We start from the raw sequence: 7,513 nt of genomic DNA, 5'->3' as shown, positions 1-7,513 counted from the left end.
GATGGACATGAGTTTGAGCAAGCTCCGTGAATTGGTGATGGACAGGGAAGCCTGGTGTGCTGCAGTCCATGGGATCACAAACAGTCAGAAACGACTGTGCAGCTGAACTGAACTGCATGGGTAATTCATGTTGAGAACAAAATTTAAAATCAAATAACACTATTGGATGTTGCTTAATACAAGGGTATGTGATTTAGAAAGTTGCTTATTATCATGTACTTACTAAATACAAAGCAATTTCAACTGTTACCCACCAGTGATGTGCTGAACAAGGATACACATTTGGCATATACACAGTGAGTTTATGAGTGGAAAGTACTCAGTGACTCTGTTTTGGTCATCATTAAATATAACACCACAGAAAGATTTTAAAAATTGTATTAATAAATGATTGAATATTTCAGCTATGCTGCAGAGTACTAAAAGTGTTCTGAGATTGGTATGGCGGTGTACATCATTTGTATAGGAAGGAATTGCATTCATGGGTAGGTAGAAGATTGCCTTGAACACCACAGAACAAATAGATTTATCCACAGTTAATGTCCAGTTGGACACATTTTCTTTCTCTTCACTCAATAACATTAAATAGTGAAAACTATGTATATGGTGACATTATTATCAGTGTTCATATTTCTTTTCAGTGTGATTGGAGAAGAAATGGACAGCCTCTATAGGATTGGTTTTTCACTGGAGTGTTCCGGGTGTCGATGGGAAACAGGTATTCTCACCAGTTTTTGAAATGAAGATGATACAAATTATTTCTTCTTGATATTGATGATTCTTCAAATGATGAGTCTTAGTGATATGTTTGAATCTTGAAATCTAAACTTATTGCCTAAAAATAGAAATAGCATGATTTTATTTTTTGAATTAATGTATACCAAGATTTAAAATAAGACTAAATTATGGAATAAATGGCAGTTATTTTTTGGTATGTGGTGGTTAGCTGTGTGTCCTGTGTTTGTTTTTGCCAGTTCTGACAACCCTACCCCAAAGAGGAAAGGTGTTTGGATGCCAAGCAGCCCCCAAATGACGAATGTCCATTAAAATCAGTTAAATGTGAAGATTCAGGTAAGATCAATACACAAAACTAGAATCGGAGTACAGCACACCCAGTGCTATAATAGAAATGTTTGTAAAGATTTGTAAGGGAATATCTGAGATTATTTTTTCTGACTAAAAGAGAATTTTTTTTTCCTGACTAAAAGTTGGCTGGACATTTGCTCAAAGTTGCAGATTGGGATGAATTTTGAGCTGGGTCTCAAAATGAGTAAAAGTTTGCCAAGTGAGAAAACAGAGGGAGAAGGATTCACCAGCAGAGAGAATGACAGGGACCAAGGCACACAGTCATAAAGTGACTGTCATGGGTGTGTTAGAGTTTGCATGAAAAGTTTACATGTGTCAGTAGTGACGGGAGTCAGGTCTGCACAGGGAGCTATGGATAAAGTTGGGAAGGGTTTTATGTACTAGAAGAAAAAGGGATCCTTTAGATATGTTTGAATCAGCTGAGTTTTGAAAGCTTGTTTTAAATATAGAACTACTATTCATGAATTTGATTATGGTTTTATATGTTTTTAAATTATCTTAAGACTCAAATAGAAAAAAAAACACCTTAATTTGCTCAGTTATTATTAAAAGTGTGCTTGTTGGGTGGGAAGAGACTCTTGGTGTCTTGGTGGGGATTTAAAAGCCTGGCATGAAAGCCAGGATGAATGGTAAACCTGGTTGTGAATTACAATGTTGGATGTTGAAAACATGGTGAAAACTAGTAGTGTCCTTGCTGCAGCGCACTGAGATGGCAATTAGGCTGGGTGAAAATGTATGTGAGACAAGAAAACCTCTGGGGTGACAAGCCAATGGAGGTGCATTAGATGTGTTGCTACTTAATGAGGCTATGGGTGAATGTGTAATGACTCTCAAGACTTTCCTTTCAACTGCACATTTACCCACTTTCCCTAAGCAACAGAGATGAAAAGCTGAACCCTTGAAATGAAATCATAGGTTTTCTTCAAGAAGAAAGTATGTTGTAGAAAAAGGCATAGTAACTTTTACTACTTTGAGATTTTTTTATTCTGAGTACAGACTTACTTCTCTGGACTTTCGTAAATATTTGTCTGGAGTTTTTCAGGCGAAATCAGGAGGAGATTTTTGAATAGCTCTGCATGATGGGACAGATTCATTTGTCACCCAGTTAGCTTGTAGTTTGAAGATTTTAATCAAATAGAAGTGTAATGTCAGATTTGTTTTTTCATGGTTTAAAATAGTTCTCATTATGATAGTTTTTGCTTCATTCACGTGTCATTTCATTGGTTTTTAGATATATCTCAAGCACTTTGAGTCATATCAAGCCTGAAGAGTTTGATACATCAAATTAAGTACTTTCCTAACCTCTTTAAAAATTCTTTTGCATGTTTTAAGTCTTTGGTGTATATATTTAGTTTTTACCGCTGAGTATGTATACACTACTGGAGAAAGAGAAGCCAGAGACAAAAAAATTAACAGCATATGTTTTAAATGGCCTTTTAAGAGAATTGCTCAGAAACTTGATTACTTATATATTTCATTATTTTGACATCTGCCTCTGCCTCTCACATTAATGTGAATAATGGAGAGTTTGTGTACAAAGCTTCTAAATAGATCCTGTCATTACTCATGTAATAGATTTTTGCCATTATGCTGTAGAAGATATATACACATATATTTACAAACATGCAATTCAAATATATATTTTTGGAGTTCGTATTTTATAATGAACCAATAATCAGTATTTGAGCACAAGTAATGACCCATAGGGTTGCAAAGAGTTTGACATGACTGAAGTGACTGAGCACACACAAACTAGAACTAATTTTGTTGAGTATGAAGTATGCATTGAGATAAGGGAGAATTAAATAGAAGTAAATGAAAAACTGAATACAGAAAAGGACGTACTGAGAGTATTTGGTCAATTTGATTTAGCTAAGTTTCTGGGAACACAGATTTTCTTCTAAAGGAATAACTCTATAAATACAAATAACTAGGGGAATAGAGTACCACTATGAAGGTAACAGAGGCATGTCAGAGAATTAGTTTTGTCTTGGTAGGAAGAATTATAGCCATTATATGGCCATAGAATGGCTCTAACTTCTTTGAAAACTTGAGATCTAACACTTCTCTATCAGTAGACTTCCCACTGCTAATCTCAGGTCAACGCCACTCCTTCCCTCTCTAACCCCTTCCCCAAGCCTTCTGTACTCACACACATAAATAATAGTTCAACATAAATTTTATTATTCTGGAGATTTCAGGGTGTTTATATGTGTGTTTTTTCAATCTCTAATTCTTTCAGGGTTGATCTTGACCAAGGGATCCAACAGTTTTACTATTGAGTGACATTTTATTAGAACTGAAACTCTGTTTTTTAGATTCAGTATGTATTCTTTAGTTTTTCTCAGTTGTAATTTGCATAGCTGTTTCCATGAGACTACTTATTCAAATATACTAGATTATAACCAGTATATTTTTGTGTTTTGCTTTACATAAGACACTTTAGATTACGGGTACAAATTTTTTTATTTTTTCTTCTTTTTCTGGAGGCTGTGTGATGTCCTAAGTTGTTTCAGTTGTGTCCATTCTTTGGGACCCCAGAGACTGTAATCCACCAGGTTCCTCTGTTCATGGGATTCTCCAGGCAAGAATACTAGAGTGGGTTACCATTTCCTCCTCCAGGGGATCTTCCTGACCCAGGGATTAAACTAGCATCTCTTACGTCTCCTGCATTGTCTGGCAGATTCTTTACCACTGTGCCACCTGGGAAGTCCCAGCCACAGCATAAATGTCTTTAACTGCTACATTTATACTGGGGAAATTGTCCAGCTCCATGTAAAAGAATGAAACCAGAACATCTTCTAATGCCATGCGTGCATGTTCAGTTGCTCAGCTGTGTCCAACTCTTTCAGACCCTATGGGCTGTAGCCTTCCAGGCTCCTCTGTCCATGGGATTTCCCAGGCAAGAATCCTGGAGTGGGTTTCCATGCCCTCCTCCAGGGGATCCTCCAAACCCAGGGATTAAACCCAAATTTCTTACATCTCCTGCGTTGGCAGGAGGGTTCTTTACCACTAGTGCCACCTGGGAAGCCCAAAGTGAAAGTGTCTCAGTTGTGACTCTGCGACCCCTGGACTATATATTCCATGGAATTCTTGAGGCCAGAATACTGGAGTGGGTAGCTGTTCCCTTCTTCAGGTGATCTTCCCAACCGAGGGATGGAACCCAGGTCTCCTGCATTGCAGGTGGATTCTTTACCAGCTGAGCTACTTGGGAAGCCCCTTTACTGGAGGGGTAAGTGTAAATTTTAATATAAACTTTTTTAGGGTTAAAGTTAAAATTTATTTCCTTATAAATTTCTAAAAAAAAAATCACTAATCTTTATTTCAAATATTGGAGAAATAAGCCAATTTGGAGCTAGGAATTCCTATCTACTCTCACCCATTGGAGAAATACTTATGGTTACTCAAAACCATTGGTATAGTTTAGATGCATAGAACTTCTCTAGTCATTTTTGCCCACCAGTTCTGTAACACATTCAGTAAATAACAGCATAGGCTTTTTCAATATCATGACAATATTTAGGTGTTTGCACCCATTACATTATCAATTTTCCATTTTTCATTATCTGGTACTTAACCATATGGATCCTAAAATATGATTTTGCCTGCCCTTCAAGACACTTTTCTCTACATTGAACTCATTTGATCACCTTATCTCACAACTGATAATTTAAGCCAGATTTTCTCTTATACCTTAAGGGAAATATTAAGCAAAATATTAAGTATATTAAGCAAATAGCACTACTATGGACTAAGTTATTATGAAGGAGTTTGGGTTGCACATTCTTAAAATTCTTTTAGACAGAAAATATTTACCGAGAATATGCCTTGTATCAGACTTTGCCAAGGTAGTAGAAGTTTTAATGGTAAGTAAGTCCAACTAGTCCTGCTTTCTGAAGACATACAGTTAGGAAATAGAGTCAATACTGTATGAGATTCAAATTTCAACCTTGTTAACTTAGTATGAATGTTTACTACAAAGGCATAAGAATTTTACATCTGTGAGATTCTCACCTTCTCCTTCCCTGTGGGCATATCAGTATAATCAGTAGGAAGTGGCATACATGGATTCAGAAGAAGGACTTTTCCAGGGGGTGTCCAGTGAGTGTGTATTACAACAGGAATTGTCCTATAATTTGCTCATTTCCACATTTTTTTGAACATGAATGTGAGAATAATCACTGTAAACATGCATCTCGATCAATTCTTTCAAAAGTCGAAACTCTTTCTTTAAATATCAAATCAGGTGATAACTGAATCTTATTGGCTTTATTTTGCTTCCTTAGATAAATTTATATCTGAATTTGTTTTGATTTTTTTTTTGTTACAAGCTTGTTTTCAACAGCAAGATGAACTCTCATTAGGACATTCTCATTCCTATTTCCTAGATTTTGTTTGTTTGTTTTGTTTTGAGGTAAGCAACCTTACTGTACATACCAGATGATAAAATTTATTACTTTGAATTATTTCAAAAGTGCTAGTAATTTTTCTCATCTTTGCATGAGATGTTCCCTTGGTATCTCTAATTTTCTTGAAGAGATCTCTAGTCTTTCCCATTCTATTGTTTTCCTCTATTTCTTTGCATTGATCACTGAGGAAGGCTTTCTTATTTCAACTTGCTATTTGGAACTCTGTATTTAAATGGGGTTTATCTTTCCTTTTCTCCCTTGCCTTTCACTTCTCTTCTATTCTCAGCTATTTGTAAGCCCTCCTCAGACAACCATTTTGCCTTTTTGCATTTATTTTTCTTGGGGATGGTCTTGATCACTGCCTCCTTGATCACTGCAGTCCTTTGGACTGCCTCCAAAGTCACAAAACTCTGTCCATAGTTCTTCAGGCACTTTATTAGATCCAATCCCTTGAATCTATTTGTCACTTCTACTGTATAATCATAAGGGGTTTGATTTAGCTCATACCTGAATGGTCTAGTGGTTTACCCTACTTTCTTCAATTTCAGTTTGAATTTGGCAATAAGGAATTCATGATTTGAGCCACAGTCATCTCCCAGTCTTGTTTTTGCTGACTGCATAGAGCTTCTCCATCTTTGGCTGCAAAGAATATAATTTATCGTATTTGACTATCTGGTGATGTCCATGTGTGGAATCTTCTCTTGTGTTGTTGGAAGAGGGTGTTTGCTCTGACCAGTGTGTTCTCTTGCCAAAACTCTGTTAGCCTTTGACCTACTTCATTCTGTACTCCAAGGCCAAATTTGTCTGTTACCCCAGGTAGTTCTTGACTTCCTACTTTTGCATTCCAGTCCCCTATAATGATGCGGACATGTTTTTTTTTTTTGGGGGGGGGGTGTAAGTTCTAGAAGGTCTTGTAGGTCTTCATAGAACTGTTCAACTTCAACTTCTTCAGCATTACTGGTTGGGGCATAGACTTGGATCACCATGATATTGAATGGTTTGCCTTGGAAACAAACAGAGACCATTCTGTTGTTTTTGAGATTGCAGCCAAGTACTGCATTTTGGATGCTTTTGTTGACTATGATGGCTACTCCATTCTTCTAAGGGATTCTTGCCCACAGTAGTAGATATAATGGTCATCTGAGTTAAATTCAAAGGACAGAAATGGTATGGACCTAACAGAAACGAAAGATATTAAGAAGAGATGGCAAGAATACACAGAAGAACTATACAAAGAAGATCTTCATGATCCATGTAGCCATGATGGTGTGATCACTCATCTAGAGCCAGACATATGGGAATGTGAAGTCAAGTGGGCCTTAGGAAGCATCACGCAAACAAAGCTAGTAGCGGTGATGGAATTCCCTTTGAGCTATTACAAATCCTAAAAGATGATGTTGTGAAAGTGCTGCACTCAATAGACCAGCAAATCTGGAAAACTCAGCAGTGGCCACAGGACTGGAAAAGGTCAGTTTTCTCTCCAATCCCAAAGAAAGGAAATGCCAAACAATGTTCAGACTACTCACAATTGCACTCACCTCACATGCTAGCAAAGTAATGCTCAAAATTCTCCAAGCAAGGCTTCAGCAATACGTGAACCGTAAACTTCCAGATGTTCAAGCTGGATTTAGCAAAGGCAGAGAAACCAGTGATCAAGTTGCCAACATCCACTGGATCATAGAAAAAGCAAGAAAATTCCAGAAAAACATCTACTTTTGCTTTATTGACTACGCCAAAGCCTTTTACTGTATGGATCACAGTAAACTGTGGAAAATTCTTAGAGATGGATATACCATACCACTTGGCCTGGCTCCTGAGAAATCTGTATGCAGGTAAAGAAGCAACAGGTAGAACTGGACATGGAACAACAGACTGGTTCCAAATTGGGAAAGGAGTATGTCAAGGCTGTATATTTTCACCCTGCTTATTTAACTTCTATGCAGAGTACATCATGTGAAATGCCAGACTATATGAAGCACAAACTGGAATCAAGATTGCCGGGAGAAATATCAACAGTC

General features: G+C 37.1%; 1 long non-coding RNA gene across 1 annotated transcript in view; it reads left to right on the top strand.

Annotated features, from left to right (window-relative positions):
* Nucleotides 1-651: 651 nt before the first annotated feature.
* LOC122440068 overlaps nucleotides 652-7,513 on the top strand; it is a 45,195-nt gene continuing 38,333 nt past the window's right edge. The window contains exons 1-2 of the long non-coding RNA XR_006269037.1: nucleotides 652-718; nucleotides 975-1,071. This is a non-coding gene — a long non-coding RNA (uncharacterized LOC122440068). The remainder of the gene's footprint in view (nucleotides 719-974; nucleotides 1,072-7,513) is intronic.

Source organism: Cervus canadensis, chromosome 4 (assembly GCF_019320065.1).
Source record: "Cervus canadensis isolate Bull #8, Minnesota chromosome 4, ASM1932006v1, whole genome shotgun sequence".
NCBI classification, from domain to species: domain Eukaryota; kingdom Metazoa; phylum Chordata; class Mammalia; order Artiodactyla; family Cervidae; genus Cervus; species Cervus canadensis.
Note: the sequence above shows the minus strand (reverse complement) of the source record. Positions and strands in the feature narration are given on the sequence as shown.